Below are 19445 nucleotides of genomic sequence, written 5' to 3'. Positions count from 1 at the left end.
AAAAAAACAACCACTACATACTTACCTACCGCTGTCTGTCCCCGGCGCTGTGCTTCTCTGCTCTGGCTGTGAGCGCCGGGCAGCCGGAAAGCAGAGCGGTGACGTCACCGCTCTGCTTTCCGGCCGCTGTGCTCACAGCCAGAGCAGAGAAGCACAGCGCCGGGGACAGACAGCGGTAGGTAAGTATGTAGTGGTTGTTTTTTTTTCCTTTAAAGGGACTCTGTCACCTGAATTTGGCGGGACCGGTTTTGGGTCATATGGGCGGAGTTTTCGGGTGTTTGATTCACCCTTTCCTTACCCACTGGCTGCATGCTGGCTGCAATATTGGATTGAAGTTCATTCTCTGTCCTCCATAGTACACGCCTGCGCAAAGCAATCTTGCCTTGTGCAGGCGTGTACTATGGAGGACAGAGAATGAACTTCAATCCAATATTGCAGCCAGCATGCAGCCAGCGGGTAAGGAAAGGGTGAATCAAACACCCGAAAACTCCGCCCATATGACCCAAAACCAGTCCCGCCAAATTCAGGTGACAGGTTCCCTTTAACGATGGTAACCAGGGTAAACATCGGGTTACTAAGCGCGGCCCTGCGCTTAGTAACCCGATGTTTACCCTGGTTACCGGCATCGTTGGTCGCTGGAGAGCTGTCTGTGTGACAGCTCTCCAGCAACCAAACAGCGACGCTGCAGCAATCCGGATCGTTGTCGGAATCGCTGCAGCGTCGCTTAGTGTGACGGTACCTTAACACCAGCAACATCCATTATGTTCAAAAATGCTCCTAGGACACTTAGGAGAAATTGCTGTTTCATTAGTTCCATGGCCAAATCAATGTAATGATGAGCTGTGAGTGTACTTGGATTGAAGGCTAGAGGGGTTCTGCTATTGTACTTTCTGCCACTAAGATGGGGACATATTGCCTGTGCAGCTGCATTGGGGCCTGGAGGTTGTCCAGGTCCAGGTGACAGCGACTATTTCGACTACACACACAAAGAACACACATTCAGCTGAAATATATTGTGGCACAGGGGACCCACTGGCTCTCTACGCTGCAATACACACTGCCAGCCAATCATAGGTCGGCAGCCAACGTGTTTGTGCTTGCTGTCCTGTGCCAGGTGAAGAATAGAACACTGCGCAATGTGGGAACTGGGGGGAGGAGGAGCAGCGGGTGACAGAGGCAGGAGCTGGCAGCTGTGGCTAAAGCCTGTGCTTCTAAAGAAATGAATATTCATTTATCTTATTGCGCGCACAGTGACACCCACAGCCGCCGACTTCCAGAAGACATCCTACTCACCTTCGAAGCATCTCGTTGGTTCCTTAGCCGGCAGCTCTTCCTGTGCCGAGCGATCACGTGGCCCCGCTCAATCAGGTAATGAATATGCACTCCTCTCCACTCCCATAGGCGTGGAGGGAATATTCATTACCTTAATGAGCGGGGCCACGTGTTCACTTGGTACAGACTTCGATGGGGGAGCCATGCATACCAGGACAGGAGGGGGTGTCATGCATACCAAGATAGGATGGGGGAACCATGCATAGCAGGACAGGACAGGGAGCCATGCATACAAGGACAGGGATGAGGGGACAATTCATACCTGGCTTATTCTTGAGTCAATAAGTTTACCCAGTTTTCCGTGGCAAAATTAGGTGCCTCAGCTTATACTCGGGTCGGTTTATACTCGAGTATATACAGTATTTGTATTCAAAGGTGCAGTGCAGGGTATTTTATATTAGGGAGAGAAATGCAGGTATACAGTATATCTGACCTTTTTATTTTTTGGGCTGCAGTTATCGAGACATCAGCAGTAACTGAATGCAAGTATTTATTCTTTATACTGTGTGACTTACAGTAATTCTGTTATTTGTAAAATTATCTCCCTTAGGCCACATTCACACATTCCTGTGAAATGTTCTTGTGCTGACAGATTTTTCTTTTATCAAAAGGCACATGGACTCATTATCCAGATCCATTCACATCTCCTAAAAATCAGTGATCCGTGAATGAGATCTGTGCGACTCCTAGCATATCTATTTCTCATTCAATTTTAAGGGCATACTCTATGGGTCTGTATTCACAGGGCCCTCTCTTTATTACAAAGTCCTCTCTTGTTATATATATATATATATATATATATATATATATATATATATATACACTGCTCACAAAAATAAAGGGAACACTTAAACAACAGAATATAACTCCAAGTAAATCAAACGTCTGTCAAATCAAACTGTCCACTTAGGAATCAGCACCGTTTGACAATCAAGTTCACATGCTGTTGTGCAAATGGAATAGACGACAGATGGAAATTATCAAGACACACTCCATAAAGGAGTGGCTCTGCAGGTGGGGATCACAGACCACATCTCAGTACCAATGCTTTCTGACTGATGTTTGCTTTCACACTGGTTGAGACGGACTCTACAACCCACACAAGTGGCTCAGATAGTGCAACTCATCCACGATGGCACATCAATGCGAGCTGTGGCAAGAAGGTTTGCTGTGTCTATCAGGGTAGTGTCGAGAGGCTGGAGGCGCTACCAGGAGACAGACCAGTACACCAGGAGACGTGGAGGGGGCCGTAGGAGGGCAACAACCCAGCAGCAGGACCGCTACCTCAGGCTTAGTGCAAGGAGGAACAGGAGGAGCACTGCCAGAGCCCTGCAAAATGACCTCCAGCAGACCACAAATGTGCATGTGTCTGCACAAAGTTAGAAACTGACTCCATGAGGATGGTCTGAGTGCCCAACGTCCACAGATGGGGGTTGTGCTCACAGCCCAATACCATGCAGGATGCTTGGCATTTGCCACAGAACACCAGGATTGGAAAACTCGCCACTTGCACCCTGTGCTCTTCACAGATGAAAGCAGGTTCACACTGAGCACATGGGACAGTCTGGAGATGCCGTGGAGAGCGATCTGCTGCCTGCAACATCCTTCAGCATGACCGGTTTGGCAGTGGCATTTCTGTGGATGGCCGCACAGCCCTCCATGTGCTCGCCAGAGGTAGCCTGACTGCCATTAGGAATTATATACTTAACAAAAAAGTGTGAAACAACTGAAAATATGTCTTATATTCTAGGTTCTTCAAAGTAGCCACCTTTTGCTTTGATGACTGCTTTGCACACTCTTGGCATTCTCTTGATGAGCTTCAAGAGGTAGTCACCGGGAATGGCTTTCACTTCAAAGGTGTGCCCTGTCAGGTTTAATAAGTGAGATTTCTTGCCTTATAAATGGTGTTGGGACCATCAATTGTGCTGTACAGAAGTCTGGTGGATACACAGCTGGTAGTCCTACTGAATAGACTGTTATATTTTGTATTATGGCAAGAAAAAGTCAGCTAAGTAAAGAAAAACGAGTGGCCATCTTTACTTTAAGAAATTAAGGTCAGTCAGTCAGAAAAATTGGGAAAACTTTGAAAGTGTCCCCCAGTGCAGTGGCAAAAATCATCAAGCGCTACAAAGAAACTGGCTCACATGAGGACCTCCCCAGGAAAGGAAGACCAAGAGTCACCTCTGCTTCTGGGGATAAGTTTATCCGAGTCTCCAGCCTCAGAAATTGCAGGTTAACAGCAGCTCAGATTAGAGACCAGGTCAATGCCACACAGAGTTCTAGCAGCAGACACATCTCTACAGCAACTGTTATGAGGAGACTTTGTGCAGCAGGCCTTCATGGTAAAATAGCTGCTAGGAAACCACTAATAAGACAGGCAACAAGCAGAAGAGACTTGTTCGGGCTAAAGAACCCAAGGAATGGACATTAGACCAGTGGAAATCTGTGCTTTGGTCTGATGAGTCGAAATTTGAGATCTTTGGTTCCAACCACCGTGTCTTTGTGCGACACAGGAAAGGTGAACGGATGGACTCTACATGCCTGGTTGCCACCGTGAAGCATGGAGGAGGAGGTTGCTGGTGACACTGTTGGGGATTTATTCAAAATTGAAGGCATACTGAACCAGCATGGGTACCACAGCATCTTGCAGCAGCATGCTATTCCATCCGGTTTGCATTTAGTTGGACCATCATTTATTTTGCAACAGGACAATAACACCGAACACACCTCCAGGCTGTGTAAGGGCTATTTGACCAAGAAGGAGAGTGATGGGGTGCTATGCCAGATGACCTAGCCTCCACAGTCACCAGACCTGAACCCAATCGAGATAGTTTGGGGTGAGCTGGACGGCAGAATAAAGGCAAAAAGGCCAATAAGTGCTAAGCATCTCTGGGAACTCCTCCAAGATTGTTGGAAGACCATTCCCGGTGACTACCTCTTGAAGCTCATCAAGAGAATGCCAAGAGTGTGCAAAGCAGTCATCAAAGCAAAAGGTGGCTACTTTGAAGAACCTAGGATATAAGACATAATTTCAGTTGTTTCACACTTTTTTGTTAAGTATATAATTCCACATGTATTAATTCATAGTTTGATGTCTTCAGTGTGAATGTACAATTTTCATAGTCATGAAAATACAGAAAAATCTTTAAATGAGGTGTGTCCAAACTTTTGGCCTGTACTGTATACAGTGGGGCAAAAAAGTATTTAGTCAGTCAGCAATAGTGCAAGTTCCACCACTTAAAAAGATGAGAGGCATCTGTAATTTACATCATAGGTAGACCTCAACTATGGGAGACAAACTGAGAAAAAAAAATCCAGAAAATCACATTGTCTGTTTTTTTAACATTTTATTTGCATATTATGGTGGAAAATAAGTATTTGGTCAGAAACAAAATTTCATCTCAATACTTTGTAATATATCCTTTGTTGGCAATGACAGAGGTCAAACGTTTTCTGTAAGTCTTCACAAGGTTGCCACACACTGTTGTTGGTATGTTGGCCCATTCCTCCATGCAGATCTCCTCTAGAGCAGTGATGTTTTTGGCTTTTCGCTTGGCAACACGGACTTTCAACTCTCTCCAAAGGTTTTCTATAGGGTTGAGATCTGGAGACTGGCTAGGCCACTCCAGGACCTTCAAATGCTTCTTACGAAGCCACTCCTTCGTTGCCCTGGCGGTGTGCTTTGGATCATTGTCATGTTGAAAGACCCAGCCACGTTTCATGTTCAATGCCCTTGCTGATGGAAGGAGGTTTGCACTCAAAATCTCACGATACATGGCCCCATTCATTCTTTCATGTACCCGGATCAGTCGTCCTGGCCCCTTTGCAGAGAAACAGCCCCAAAGCATGATGTTTCCACCACCATGCTTTACAGTAGGTATGGTGTTTGATGGATGCAACTCAGTATTCTTTTTCCTCCAAACACGACAAGTTGTGTTTCTACCAAACAGTTCCAGTTTGGTTTCATCAGACCATAGGACATTCTCCCAAAACTCCTCTGGATCATCCAAATGCTCTCTAGCAAACTTCAGACGGGCCCGGACATGTACTGGCTTAAGCAGTGGGACACGTCTGGCACTGCAGGATCTGAGTCCATGGTGGCGTAGTGTGTTACTTATGGTAGGCCTTGTTACATTGGTCCCAGCTCTCTGCAGTTCATTCACTAGGTCCCCCCGCGTGGTTCTGGGATTTTTGCTCACCGTTCTTGTGATCATTCTGACCCCACGGGGTGGGATTTTGCGTGGAGCCCCAGATCGAGGGAGATTATCAGTGGTCTTGTATGTCTTCCATTTTCTAATTATTGCTCCCACTGTTGATTTCTTCACTCCAAGCTGGTTGGCTATTGCAGATTCAGTCTTCCCAGCCTGGTGCAGGGCTACAATTTTGTTTCTGGTGTCCTTTGACAGCTCTTTGGTCTTCACCATAGTGGAGTTTGGAGTCAGACTGTTTGAGGGTGTGCACAGGTGTCTATTTATACTGATAACAAGTTTAAACAGGTGCCATTACTACAGGTAATGAGTGGAGGAAAGAGGAGACTCTTAAAGAAGAAGTTACAGGTCTGTGAGAGCCAGAAATCTTGATTGTTTGTTTCTGACCAAATACTTATTTTCCACCATAATATGCAAAAAAAATGATAAAAAAACAGACAATGTGATTTTCTGGATTTTTTTTTCTCAGTTTGTCTCCCATAGTTGAGGTCTACCTATGATGTAAATTACAGACGCCTCTCATCTTTTTAAGTGGTGGAACTTGCACTATTGCTGACTGACTAAATACTTTTTTGCCCCACTGTATATATATATATATATATATATATATATATATATATATATATATATATATATATACTGCTGATGGGCAGCATCTGACCAGAACACCAGTCCTTCAGCTCCTCCATTAGAAAATAATTGCTCCGGCTGCTGCTGTAAATCATCTCATCTTACCATCTAAACCTCCATGAGAGTGTGCTGCATCTGGTGGACCACAAGAAAATAGCTTTTTCAGACTGTGAATGAATCTCTGGAGCTTGAGTCCTGATGCCTGGTGAGTGTAATGGGCCTGTGCTTCCCCTGTGTAGGAGGGCCTGTGATTTCCTCTCTGCACCTCTCGCTTCCCAAACATCTAACAACAGAAGCACCAGCGCTTTTATCATTTTCCAGAGGTTTCCTTAATCCTTCACTGAGTTGTATCCTCAAGTATACTGTCCTGGGCTTGTCCCACACCTAACCTTGTCAAGCTGGACCTAAAATGAGGTGACAAGCTTTGGCACCACCAGGCATAACGCGGCTCATACCGGCTTTCACTGACTCTCCTGACCGCTGAGGCGCTTACCGCTAGCACCGCAGCACGACTGGGCACATGATGACCCGAGGCAGATCTCATAAGAAGGCCTCTCCTCCTCGCCTGCCAGACTTCTTTCTGCGGTCTCAAACCGCACATGCCGCAGGGAAAATGGCAGCGGCTTCTCCCTCCAGATCATCACACTCCTCCCGCGGCTCCCGGGATTCAGAAAGAGGTGAGACCTCAGCGGGAGCACAATATAGCAGCTCTGCACCTATGACCAGGGGGATATGAAAGAATTCCTCACATCTATATGCGCCTCATTAAAAGAGGATATGCAGGACATGTTGAAGGAGATGAAGAGGAGATATTAACTCCTTAGGGGTCCGCACGGATCATTTGGAAAACAAAATGTCCGAATATGTCTCTGTAATTAACGCTCTGGTGGATGAAAACCAAGTTATAAAAGGCAAGTTAGCAGGGGCGTTTAATAAATTGCACGACTTAGAGGACAGATCCAGGAGGAACAATATTCGTGTGAGAGGAATCCCTGAGAATGTTGCAGATAAAGATTTAGCTGCTTTCCTCCAGAAATTTATGCAGGCTGTTCTGCCCTCACTTTCCTCGAGAGATCTACTAGCGGACAGGGTTCACAGAACACCCAAGCATCTAGATCCATCTCTTCCTAGAGACATCCTTGCACGGATTCATTTGTACACTAAAGAGACATTCCTATGGCAGATAAGGAGCCCCCCTGACCTACCCCCTGAATTCCGGGATCTCCAGGTCTTCCCGGATTTGTCAGCTACTACTCTGGCCAAAAGGAGAGAATACGCCCATGTCTGTAAAGCATTGAGGGACATCAATATACGTTACCGATGGGGGTTTAATCCTGTGCGTTTGATTATCACTTATAAAGGACGCACGGTTGCCTGCTCCTCGCCTAAACAGGCAGAGGAGAGGCTTACGGCCTGGAAAATACCCTTTGCTCCCAGACCTGCGGATACAGGAAGGAAAATAGCCTCAGACAGGTCTACGAATTGACAGTGCCACATGGACGGTGTCTGGATTGCTGAGCTCTCCTACTGCACCCTTCAGTGGGCCTTTGGACTGTGAACCTCTCACTTCCACCCCTTTACGCAGATTTTGTTCTGCGGACTGTCTGGACTGTTCCGGACGTTCTTACGAGGATTCCTCGTATATTGACCTATGTTTTGGTCTTTTTCTGTTTTTTTTCTTTTTCTTTTGTTTTTACTTCTTTTTATTTTTTGGTTATTTTTACTACATACTTGCCCTTCCCCTTTCTTCCCTCCAGGTTTTTTCTCTCCAAATCCCCGGGCATTCTCTGCTTATATTGAGGTTTGATTGTTATTATGGAATTGGTAGTTATTTGTATATAAGTTTCGGTACACCGCCAGTGGGGTCACTGGGTAATACCAGCAGTATAGACTTTAGTATATCGGTACCATGAGTTTACAAATTCTTTCTTTGAATGTCAGGGGTTTAAACTCCCCTGAGAAGAGATCTATGATGTGGAGGGAGGTGAAGCGGTCGAGGGCAGATATTATCTGCTTGCAGGAGACCCATTTGTTGGTCGAGGATAATTTTAGGCTCCATCATCCCCTCTTCCCACACATTCTATTTGTTAATGGCCCAACCAAAATGCTGGTGTGTGCATCATGGTGAAAAATACAATCGCTTTTAAATTGATAGCGCAAAATAATGACCCCACGGATAGGTGCTTAACTATCATGTGCCTATTGAATGGTGAGCTACACACGTTGACAAATCTTTATGCTCCCAATGAGGGACAACATAAATTCCTGAGAACAACCCTTCATGAAGTTTTTGCGAATGTGAAGGGTAGCAATATAATATGTGGTGACTTTAATCTCCTCATGCGGGTGGACCTTGATTGCTCTTCTGGTAGCAGGCGACCTAGAGGGGACTTGACTCTTCTCACAGGCGAATTTCACCTGCATGATTATTGGAGATATTCACATGCATCTGAGAGGGATTATACCTTTTACTCTTCCAGGCATTCCACATACTCCCGTATTGATTATTTTCTAACAGACAGTGCAACCTTGTCCAGATGTAGATCTGCAACTATAGGCTTAATAACGTGGTCGGATAACGCTCCCATCACTCTAACTCTTACTTTAGCACACCAAGCTAACCCAGCCTTTAAGGGGGCGATTAAATGACGCATTGCTGCTGAATGGGGAGGTGATAGATAGAGTCTCTTTGGAGTTGGAACATTACTTTCAGATAAATGATAATGGAGAGGTTTCTGATGAGTCCTTATGGTTGGCGCATAAAGTAGTGATTAGAGGTGTGCTTCTCCAACAAGCTTCATACCTGAAAAGGAAGAGGGAGAGTGGCAGAGAGGCTTTACTTTCCCACCTGCAATATTTAGACAATATCAACAAGTCTGCTCCCACGCCTTCTATCTCCGAGGAGATCTATCAGATTAGGGTTAAATTGAGAGAAAATTTTCTGGCCAGATATGCACATAACATGAAGAAATTCAAGACTAATCTATATGCCGCAGGTGATAGGGCAGGTGCACTCCTGGCGCGCAGATTACGTAAGAGGGAAGCTAAATCAAGAGTGGACCATATCTTAGATAAAAATGGGAGGGCTCTCAGGAACCCTCAGGACATAGTCCAAGCTTTTGCAGAATATTATACCGGCTTGTATAATTTAAAAGATGACCCTTCTACTCCCCAAGCAGATCACCAATCTATTTATAAATATCTAGACTCTATAAAATTACCCCATATTACATCTGAGCAGCTATACTACCTTAATTCTCCCTTCACAGATGTAGAAATTAACTCGACAATTAAACAAACTAAATCCCATAAGGCCCCAGGCCCAGACGGGCTGACGAATTACTATTATAAATCCTTTTATCTGTTGCAGACTCCATATTTGCAGAGATTATTCTCGGTGTGGAGAGACTCGGGTACTGTGATGGCTCCTGGTTTGGAAGCTACCATATCTACCTTACCCAAGCCTGGAAAACTGTTATGATCTGGTGGTTTAGGAACAACATAAGACAAGCTCTGAAGGAGGTGGTATCTGTACTGACCGCAAACCCTGAACCTAGCAGCGCAACTAAAAATAGCCGTGGGGGGTACCTGACGCTCCCTAGACCCCTCGGCACAGCCTAAGATCTAACTTCCCCTAAAGATGGAAACAGGAAACCTATCTTGCCTCAGAGAAAATCCCCAAAGGAAAGATAGCCCCCCACAAATATTGACGGTGAGAGGAGGGGAAAATAACATACGCAGAAATGAAATCAGATTTTAGCATAGGAGGCCAGTCTAGCTTGATAGATAGGACAGGAAAGGATACTGTGCGGTCAGTATAAAAACTACAAAACAATCCACACAGAGTTTACAAAATCTCCACACCACTAAAGGTGTGGAGGGTAAATCTGCTTCCCAGAGCTTCCAGCTAACAGAAAAAATCCATACTGACAAGCTGGACAAATATAGAATGCACAGAACAATAAGTCCACAACATGTGGACTGAAATGAGCTAAGCCAGAACTTATCTTTGCAGAACTGGTCAGGAAACCAGGAGAATCCAAGCAGAGATGAAAATCCAGCCAGGAAACATTGACAAGTGGCACTGGCTGAAGAAAGAGCCAGACTTAAATAGCCGAGCAGAAGAGACGATAAGTGGAGGCAGCTGATGACAGCTAACTTCAAGGAGCAGCCATACCACTAGAAACCACAAGAGGGAGCCCAAGAGCAGAACTCACAAAAGTGCCACTTACAACCACCGGAGGGAGCCCAAGAGCGGAATTCACAACAGAAAACCCCTCACATACTCTGGTGACTTTAGACCCATCGCTCTGCTCAATTCGGATGTCAAAATATTCACTAAAATTATAGCGTCCAGACTAAAGTTTATTATCCCAACTATAATTTCACCGGACCAGGTGGGTTTTGTGGCCGGGCGTGAGACGAAAGATGGGGTGCGGCGCATGCTGAATCTGATTAAAATAGCCGAGCTGTCTGGCCTACCAAGTGCATTCCTGTCGCTTGATGCTGAAAAGGCTTTTGACAGGGTGCACTGGGGGTATCTTCGGGCAGTATTGGAAAGGTTTGGACTGTCGGGCCCAATATTCTCAGCAATCTGTGCTATGTACTCGACTCCTTGTGCCAGGGTCTTGACGTCAGGTTTTTTATCCGGTACGTTTCAGATCACGAATGGCACTCGTCAGGGTTGCCCACTCTCTCCTATTATTTTTGCACTGTGCATGGAGCCGCTTGCTGAACGCATTAGAACCTCTATTAATATCACCGGCATCAAGGTTGGACAGATGGAGCACAGAATTGGCCTGTATGTTGATGATGTTATTTTATCCTGTGTCAACTTGGAGACATCCTTGACAGCTATTACCTTGGAACTCGGGGAATTTAGCAATGTGATGTGTCATACTACAGGTTGAATCCCACAAAGTCCTTGTTGTTTCCGGTGGCGATCCCATGCGCCGCCAAGTCGAAAATGGAGGCTGAGTTTCCATTTAAATGGGTGACAGAAGGTATCCCGTACTTGGGAGTTATATTGACGGGCTCTGAACAGATTGTCGAGAAGAATTTCTCTAAATTGATCTCACAGGTTAGGGCACAACTTGACCACTATCACATAGTTATGACATCCTGGATTGCCAGGATTAATGTTTTCAAAATGATGATCCCGCCTAAAATACTGTATCTCCTTAGGTGTATCCCATTAAAAATCCCCAAACGTTTGATTGTGAAATTACAAACTATGACATACGATTATATTTGGTCACACAAAAAATCTAGAATCTCTAGGACCTTGATGTACTATCCGTACAAACGGGGAGGGCTTGGAATGCCGAACCTCATGCTGTACCATAGAGCGGTCATACTAACTGGACTTAGACTGGTGGCAGGCGGACAAAGATCACAGATGGCTCCAAATAGAAAACTACTATGCCAAAACTAGATCTACCCGCACGATTCTTGACGCTGAATCTATCGCAATCACTGATTATTCCCCTACCTTACCAACCATGAAAATCGCGCTCCACTATTGGAGGACACTGGTCCATTCTTTGATTAAATTATCTCATGATTCCCTATCCTTAAAAGCCCTTGAGTCACACATCCCATTTATTAATCTCCAGCCTTGGGTTGATGCAGGAATCGTAACATTACAGCAGATATTGGGTACCACTGGCCTTGTTCCTTTTGACCGCTTGGCCTCCAACTTCCCGAGTGTCCGGAGATACTTCTATCAATATTTGCAGATACGTCATGTACTTCATAATTCCCCAAATTCGCCTTTCTTCAACTCCTATTTAAATAACATGGTTAATGGTTATTTCTTGCTACGTGACTCTGGCCCGAAGGGAATTTCAATATTATATAAAGCCTTAAACGACCCAGCAGAAGTTGTTAAACTGCCGTATATGATCAAGTGGGAACAGGATCTGGACTTCCTATCTGACCCGATAGACTGGGAGGAGGGACTGGGTGAAGTATTACGGGTGTCTGCCTGCGTCAATCATCTCAAACAATTGAAAAAAGTACACCTTAGATGGTATCAATACCCGGTTCAGGTGGCTCACTATGACCCTGCCGGGTCGGACAAATGCTGGAGGGGGTGCGGTCACAGGGGAACTCTGGAACATACCTGGTGGTCGTGTCCAATTCTTCAACCCTGGTGGAGAGATATGGACCTTTTAATTGCACAGGTCTTGGGGATCCAGTTGTCTCTGTCACCTAAGCAGGTCATTCTTCACATCGGCCTGGAGGACATCCCACACATACTTCGAGGTACACTATCACATATTCTAATAGCTGCCAGGTTATTAGTCGCCTCAAGATGGAAAGACACTAATTCTCCCAATATTAGTAAATTAATTAATAAACTTAATGTTCACTGCCAATATGATCTCGCCTTGGCTCACTCCATGACTGCCAAAACCAAAAGACAAAATATTTGGCACCCTTGGTTACACAGTGGTCATTCCTCTATTGATCCACACCACCTTGTTTGACCATTTACTTGAGTGGGAATAAGTAAGCATAATTGACATGTCTGTTTTTGTGTTGGTAATATTCTTATTCTTCCACAGTTTGCCAGGACCCTTTGTCTATGTCAATGTCTATAACTGAACTGCTAGATATTGTCTTGTGAATGCCTATACTCTTTTCCTCCCCCCCTACTCCCCCTACCTTACCTGATCGCAGTGTTCTGGTGGCATAGGGAAGCATCGCGCAAGGAGGGGGCTGCGTAGGCACTTGAAAGCTCTGAGCAGGCGCTAGAAAGCCACCTCCCTGCAGGACCCAAAAGAAGAGGAGCCCCACAGCCATGTTGAATCCGGGGCCTGCAGGGAGGTGGCTTTCAAGCGCCTGCTCAGAGCAGGCGCCGGGAAGCCTCCCTGCAGTGCCTGTCAGATTGCTGATCTGACAAGCTGCTTTGCAAAGTGTCAGATCAGCAATCTGACACAATTGTTTAATCCCCCCCAAACCCCCCCCCCCCCCCCCCGGGGCAATGTTATAAAGTAAAAAAAATATATATATATATTTTCATGTGTAAAAAAAAAAAAAAACATTCCCAAATAAAGAAAAGAAATATATATATTGTTCCAATAAATACATTTCTTTATCTAAATAAATTAAAAAAAACAATAAAGGTACACATATTTAGTATCACCGCATCCGTAACGACCCCATCTATAAAACTGTCCCACTAAACCCCTTCAGTGAACACCGTAAAAAAAAAAGCTGAGGCAAAAAATAACGCTTTATTATTATACCGCCGAACAAAAAGTGGAATAACACGCGATCAAAAAGACGGATATAAATAACCATGGTACCGCTGAAAGTCATCTTATCCCACAAAAAACGAGCCACCATACAGCATCATCAGCAAAAAAGTTATAGTCCTCAGAATAAAGCGATGCAAAAATAATAATTTTTTATATAAGATAGTTTTTATCGTATAAAAGCGCCAAAACATAAAAAATGATATAAATGAGGCATCGCAGTAATCGTACTGACCCTAAGAATAAAACTTAGGGTCCTCCAGACGCAAAGAATGCCCCCTTGTGCCCGTCACCTTCCTTGGTATAAACAGATCCTCAGCGAGATATTTGTATTGTCCCCTTATATACTTATACATGGTTATTAGATCGCCCCTCAGTCGTCTTTTTTCTAGACTAAATAATCCTAATTTTGCTAATCTATCTGAGTATTGTAGTTCTCCCATCCCCTTTATTAATTTTGTTGCCCTCCTTTGTACTCTCTCTAGTTCCATTATATCCTTCCTGAGCACCGGTGCCCAAAACTGGACACAGTACTCCATGTGCGGTCTAACTAGGGATTTGTACAGAGGCAGTATAATGCTCTCATCATGTGTATCCAGACCTCTTTTAATGCACCCCATGATCCTGTTTGCCTTGGCAGCTGCTGCCTGGCACTGGCTGCTCCAGGTAAGTTTATCATTAACTAGGATCCCCAAGTCCTTCTCCCTGTCAGATTTACCCAGTGGTTTCCCATTCAGTGTGTAATGGTGATATTGATTCCTTCTTCCCATGTGTATAACCTTACATTTATCATTGTTAAACCTCATCTGCCACCTTTCAGCCCAAGTTTCCAACTTATCCAGATCCATCTGTAGCAGAATACTATCTTCTCTTGTATTAACTGCTTTACATAGTTTTGTATCATCTGCAAATATCGATATTTTACTGTGTAAACCTTCTACCAGATCATTAATGAATATGTTGAAGAGAACAGGTCCCAATACCGACCCCTGCGGTACCCCACTGGTCACAGCGACCCAGTTAGAGACTATACCATTTATAATCACCCTCTGCTTTCTATCACTAAGCCAGTTACTAACCCATTTACACACATTTTCCCCCAGACCAAGCATTCTCATTTTGTGTACCAACCTCTTGTGCGGCACGGTATCAAACGCTTTGGAAAAATCGAGATATACCACGTCCAATGACTCACCGTGGTCCAGCCTATAGCTTACCTCTTCATAAAAACTGATTAGATTGGTTTGACAGGAGCGATTTCTCATAAACCCATGCTGATATGGAGTTAAACAGTTATTCTCATTGAGATAATCCAGAATAACATCCCTCAGAAACCCTTCAAATATTTTACCAACAATAGAGGTTAGACTTACTGGCCTATAATTTCCAGGTTCACTTTTAGAGCCCTTTTTGAATATTGGCACCACTGTTGTGAATTCTGTGGCAGAGCTCCCTCCTGTGGTCACAAGTGGTACTTCGGCTGATTCTCTCTGGGAGCTTCCGTTTGTGGAGGAAAGTGGTACTGCGGCTTCTGAGTTTCCTCCCTCAGGTGATCTGGTGAGGTCGTTAGGTGCTTCTCTACTTAACTCCACCTAATGCTTTGATCCATGCTTCCTGTCAATGTTCCAGTGTTGGACTTGTTTTTCCCTGGATCATTCCTGTGGCCTGCTGCTCTGCATAGCTAAATTCTTCTTTGCTATTTGTTTGCTATTTTTTCTGTCCAGCTTGTCTAATTGTTTTGCTGGAAGCTCTGGGACGCAAAGGGTGTACCTCCGTGCCGTTAGTTCGGTACGGAGGGTCTTTTTGCCCCCTTTGCGTGGTTTTCTTTAGGGTTTTGTGTAGACCGCAAAGTTATCTTTCCTATCCTCGCTCTGTTAAGAAAGTCGGGCCTCACTTTGCTGAATCTATTTCATTCCTTCGTTTGTCTTTTCATCTTAACTCACAGTCATTATATGTGGGGGGCTGCCTTTTCCTTTGGGGTATTTCTCTGAGGCAAGGTAGGCTTATTTTCTATCTTCAGGCTAGTTAGTTTCTCAGGCTGTGCCGAGTTGCATAGGTAGAGTTAGGCGCAATCCACGGCTGCCTCTAGTGTTGTTTGGAGAGGATTAGGGATTGCGGTCTGCAGAGTTCCCACGTCTCAGAGCTCGTTCTATTATTTTGGGTTATTGTCAGATCACTGTATGTGCTCTGACCGCTATGTCCATTGTGATACTGAATTGCCTATCACAACACACCACATTTGCTATGCGCCAGTCCTGCGGAACAGACCCTGTCGCTATAGAGTCCCTAAAAATAAGAAATAATGGTTTATCTATTACATTACTTAGTTCTCTTAGTACTCGTGGGTGTATGCCATCCGGACCCGGAGATTTATCTATTTTAATCTTATTTAGCCAGTTTCGCACCTCTTCTTGGGTTAGATTGGTGACCCTTAATATAGGGTTTTCATTGTTTCTTGGGATTTCACCTAGCATTTCATTTTCCACCGTGAATACCGTGGAGAAGAAGGTGTTTAATGCTTTATCAATTTTACCAAAGGCGGAATGGTATAAACGTTTCCCCCCCCCCCCCAAAGAAATTCATGAATAGCTAGTTTTTGGTCATTCTGCCTCACAAAAATCGGAATAAAAAGCGATCAAAAAATGTCATGTGCCTGAAAATGATACCAATAAAAATGTCAACTCAAAAAACAAGACCTCACATGACTCTGTAGACCAAAATATGGACAAATTATAGCTCTCAAAATGTGGAGACGCAAAAACTATTTTTTGCAATAAAAAGAGTCTTTTAGTGTGTGACGGCTTCCAATCATAAAAATCTGCTAAAAAACCCACTATAAAAGTAAATCAAACCCCCTTAGTTAGGGAAAAACAATAAAACTCAAAAAAATGTATGTATTTCCATTTTCCCGTTAGAGTTAGGGTTGGGGCTAAAGTTAGGGTTAGCGTTGGGGCTAAAGTTAGGGTTAGGGTTGGGGCCAAAGTTAGGGTTAGGGCTAAAGTTAGGGTTGGGGCTAAAGTTAGGGTTAGGGTTGGGGCTAAAGTTAGGGTTGGGGTTAGGGTTGGGGCTACAGTTAGGGTTGGGGCTAAAGTTAGGGTTAGGGTTGGGGCTAAAGTTAGGGTTTGGATTACATTTACAGTTGGAATTAGGGTTGGGATTAGGGTTAGGGGTGTGGTTAGGGTTATGGTTGGGATTAGGGTTAGGGGTGTGTTGGAGTTAGGGGTGTGGTTAGGGTTGGGATTAGGGTTAGGGGTGTGTTGGGGTTAGGGGTGTAGTTAGGATTAGGGATAGTGGCATGTTTGGGTTAGGGGTGTGGTTAGGGTTGGTATTATTGTTAGGGGTGTGTTTGGGTTAGGGTTTCAGTTAGAATTGGGGGGTTTCCACTGTTTAGGCACATCAGGGGCTCTCCAAACGCAACATGGCGTCCGATCTCAATTCCAGACAATTCTGCGTTGAAAAAGTAAAACAGTGCTCCTTCCGAGCTCTCCCGTGCACCCAAACAGGTGTTTACCCCATTATATGGGGTATCGGCGTACTCAGGACAATTTGGACAACAACTATTGGGGTCTAATTTCTCCTGTTACCCTTGGGAAAATACAAAACAGGGGGCTAAAAAATAATTTTTGTGGAAAAAAAATGATTTTTTATTTTCACGGCTCTGCGTTATAAACTAGTGAAATACTGGGTGGTTTAAAGTTCTCACAACACATCTAGATAAGTTCCTTGGGGGGGTCTAGTTTCCAATATGGGGTCACTTGTGGGGGTTTCTACTGTTTAGGTACATCGGGGGCTCTGCAAATGCAATGTGACGCCTGCAGACCAATCCATCTAAGTCCCACATATGGGGTATAAGCATACTCAGGACAAATTGTACAACAACTTTTGGGGTCCAATTTCTTCTGTTACCCTTGGGAAAATAAAAAATTGGGGGCGAAAAGATCATTTTTGTGGAAAAAATATGATTTTTTTTTATTTTTACGGCTCTACATGGTGTTACTTGTGGGAGTTTCAATGTTTAGGCACATCAGGGGCTCTCCAAACGCGACATGGTGTCCCATCTCAATTCCAGTCAATTTTGCATTGAAAAGTCAAATGACGATTCTTCCCTTCCGAGCTCTGCCATGCGCCCAAACAGTGGTGTACCCCCACATATAGGGTATCAGCGTACTCGGAACAAATTATACAACAACCTTTGGGGTCCAATTTCTCTTGTTACCCTTTGTAAAATAAAACAAATTGTAGCTGAAGTAAATTTTTTGTGAAAAAAAGTTAAATGTTCATTTTTTTTAAACATTCCAAAAATTCCTGTGAAACACCTGAAGGGTTAATAAACTTCTTGAATATGGTTTTGAGCACCTTGAGATGTGCAGTTTTTAGAATGGTGTCACACTTGGGTATTTTCTATCATATAGACCCCTCAAAGAAATTTCAAATGTGATGTGGTCCCTAAAAAAAAAATCGTGTTGTAAAAATGAGAAATTGCTGGTCAACTTTTAACCCTTATAACTCACTAATAAAAAAAAAAAATTTGGTCCAAAATTGTGCTGATGTAAAGTAGACATGTGGGAAATGTTAGTTATTAAATATTATGTGTGACATATCTCTGTGATTTAAGGGCATAAAAATTCAAAGTTGGAAAATTGTGAAATTTTCAAAATTTTAGCCAAATTTCCGTTTTTTTCACAAATAAACACAGGTAATATCAAAGAAATTTTACCACTATCATGAAGTACAATATGTTTCGAGAAAACAGTGTCAGAATCATCAAGATCCGTTGAAGCGTTCCAGAGTTATAACCTCATAAAGGGACAGTGGTCAGAATTGTAAAAATTGGCCCGGTCATTAACGTGCAAACCACCTTTGAGTGTTAAGGGGTTAACCACACGTGTGCCTGTGTCTACCTCAAGGAGCAGCTAAGTGAGCCGATCTTCCACTATATATGTATATATATCCAGAAAATGATGAAGGCAGCACACCATTAGCTGAAATTTCACGTGCGGTTTATTGGCCCATGTGCAACGTTTCGGTTCCAAGTGTGGACCTTTCTCAAGCTATTGGTGTGCTGCCGTCATCATTTTTTGGATCTGTTGTAAAGGTTTGGTAAATGCCTGGAAGGCTTTTGCACCCTATTGTAATTTTTTGCTGCTTTTTGTTTTTTTATTTTATATATGTATAAAGAACAGAGCAGAGAGTACGCTACGATATAATGACTGGGTGCTATAAATAACAAAAATAACAAGGGAATCCTATATGTAAGTAACAGTGCTATACATAACAAGAGAGGACACTGTAATAAGGGGCGGCAATATACATAATGAGAGGACACTGTATTTTTGAATGTTGGTTACCATAAAAAGAGCAGACCCAAACACATTTCTTGTACAGGGGCCCCAAGCTGTCAGTGTCCACCCCTTATGCCATCCTACATCATAATCGTGAGAATAGGACCTGTGTGATGTTCCAAAGACTTCTACATGGTGTTGCCCATGTGGTCTCAAGACTAATATTTGGCTATTATTACATTCAAGACAAAAGTGAAGAGGACAAGCCTCTATTCCAACTTCCATTGTCATCTACCACTGCTATATGATAGCCTTTGAGAGCGTTGTCGTGAGGTCAATAGAACACCTGTAACTGGATATCTGGCTGTTATGTCAATGTCATACAAACATCTTCTGATGGTTTGTGCAGGCATGGTATGTGTAATTTCACTTTCAGTACAAAAGTTGATTAATTGTAAAACCAGTGGTACAACTATTTCTTCAAAGTGTTGCATGAGCCGTTTTTATTACAGACAAATCAAGGCTTCATGTTGCTCATGCCACTGTGAGCAGCGTGTGCTAACAAGGTTTGCTACATCCCCAAACGTATCTCATATTGAGGACATCTGTGGCATCTTTGGTTGGCAATTGCAAAGGGAGCTTTCGGCATCAGATATTCATGATTTTCGTGCCCAAGTGCATTAAGCATAGCAGAAAATTCCTTAATAATTTATAACATCAACGATAGCATA

The 19445-nt window shown here is 43.8% G+C and overlaps 1 protein-coding gene across 2 annotated transcripts in view; it reads left to right on the top strand.

The window, feature by feature from the left end:
- TRIM67 (tripartite motif containing 67) overlaps positions 1-19445 on the top strand; it is a 483887-nt gene that overhangs the window by 446479 nt on the left and 17963 nt on the right. The gene's annotated exons all lie outside the window — the stretch shown is intronic.

Source organism: Ranitomeya imitator, chromosome 5 (genome assembly GCF_032444005.1).
Source record: "Ranitomeya imitator isolate aRanImi1 chromosome 5, aRanImi1.pri, whole genome shotgun sequence".
Taxonomy (NCBI): domain Eukaryota; kingdom Metazoa; phylum Chordata; class Amphibia; order Anura; family Dendrobatidae; genus Ranitomeya; species Ranitomeya imitator.
The sequence above is the reverse complement of the archived record's forward strand: the minus strand, read 5'-3'. Positions and strand labels throughout refer to the sequence as shown.